This window comes from Carlito syrichta, unplaced genomic scaffold (assembly GCF_000164805.1).
Source record: "Carlito syrichta isolate Samal-C Ts95f unplaced genomic scaffold, Tarsius_syrichta-2.0.1 Scaffold307379, whole genome shotgun sequence".
NCBI lineage: Eukaryota > Metazoa > Chordata > Mammalia > Primates > Tarsiidae > Carlito > Carlito syrichta.
The window spans coordinates 8700-10350 of NW_007251475.1; the positions used below are offsets into that span (position 1 = coordinate 8700).

General features: G+C 48.7%; 1 long non-coding RNA gene across 1 annotated transcript in view; it reads right to left on the reverse strand.

Moving 5' to 3' along the window:
• The window catches only part of LOC103266847, a 3013-nt gene extending 2370 nt beyond the window's left edge, over positions 1-643 (reverse strand). Inside the window, exon 1 of the long non-coding RNA XR_002482334.1 lies at positions 566-643. This is a non-coding gene — a long non-coding RNA (uncharacterized LOC103266847). The remainder of the gene's footprint in view (positions 1-565) is intronic.
• Between the last annotated feature and the right edge of the window lie 1008 nt (positions 644-1651).

Below are 1651 nucleotides of genomic sequence, written 5' to 3' on the forward strand. Positions count from 1 at the left end.
CATCAAAGGGACATATACTACAAGTAACTGAAAACAGTGACTCGGACATTGGCATACCCATGCTGACAGCAGTATTACTCACATCAGCCACAGGGTGCAGGCAACAGATCACTGACCAAATGTCCATCCACAGATGAATGGATAACAAAACATGGTATATCCATACAGTGGAGTATTGTTCAATCTCAAAAGGGAAGGGAAATCTGACACATGCTACAGCATGGACACACTTGAGAACACTGTGCTGACGGAAAGACACCAGTCACAAAAGGACAGATCTGTAAGACTCCACTTACACGAGGTACTCAGAGTATCCAAATGCAGGGAGCTAGGTAGTGGGACGGAGGCGAGGGGGAGGGGAGGTGGGAGCAGGTGTTGGATGGGGACAGAGCTTCACCTTGGGAAGACGAAATCATTCTGGATGCAGATGGTGGAGACGGTTGCACAACACTGTGAATGTGCTTAATGTCATAGAAGGAGACACTTAAAATGATCAATATGGTAAATTTAGGTTAGTAAAATGAACAGAGGAAGATCTGCCATGGTTACCGAGTCACTGACACACCTGTCATCTTCCCTTGTCTGATCTTCTGCATCTTGTTGTGAATGAAGGTTCCCACCATCAGGTAGATACCATAAGCTGGGTTCTTGGAACGGAGAAACAGAAAAAAGAAATAAGATGTTGGCCGGGTTCAATGGCCCAGCCTGTAATCCCAGCACTTTGGGAGGTCGAGGTGAATGGATTGCCTGAGCCCGCAGATGGAGACCATCCCTGGCACCTTGGTGAGACCTCGTCTCTAAAATAAACCAAAAATTTAGCTGGGCGCAGTAGCCCACGCCTGTAGTTCTGGTTACTTGGAAGGCTGAAGCAGAAGGACAGCCAGAGCCCAGCAGGTCAACACTGGGGTGGCCGTGAGCATGCCACTGCACTCCAGCCAAGGCAATGGAGTGAGACTCCAACTCAAAAAAACAAACAAAAACCAGAAATAAGATGTCACTGCCACACTGTCACCATAGGATACCAGAGATCCCAAGGGAACCCTGTACGTATGGCAGGCATGCATACAAAGGTTGTTACCCAAACACATTGAGCCCCTCACTGTACATTATGTATGCTATTTCTCAACTATAAATGATAACAATAAGGCAGAGGAGCCACAGCGAATCCTATGAATGCCATGGCCACCAGGAATTCAAGTTTTCTCCCAACAAAAATCTCATAGTCCAGGGAAGTTGAGAAGCTGCAGGTCAACCTGCAAAGGAGGGGAGATGTGTGTCTGAGATACACCCTTGACTCTTGTTCCTTGGCCTCTTTCCCTGGCCACCCCTCATGCCCCACCCGGGTCCTCGTCCATCCTCAGGAAAGTCTGTGAGAGACCTTGCAATGGAAGAAGGACCACCAGGCACCCTGTCCTGCGGACCCCCAGGGCATTAGATGCTCCGAGGACCTGGACCTTCCACTGTCTTTGGTCTGTTTGAGAGTCCTATATTAAGCTGCAGGAAAGTGATGACAAAGCTAATGACTCTTGCTCACAGAAATCGAAATGCATTTTGTCTGGTGGAGGTGCAACAGACCATCACCCTGTAGGACACGAGGCAGGTCTGCATCCCTTCACAAGTGCACTTCAGCACCCCCAATGGCCTATACACA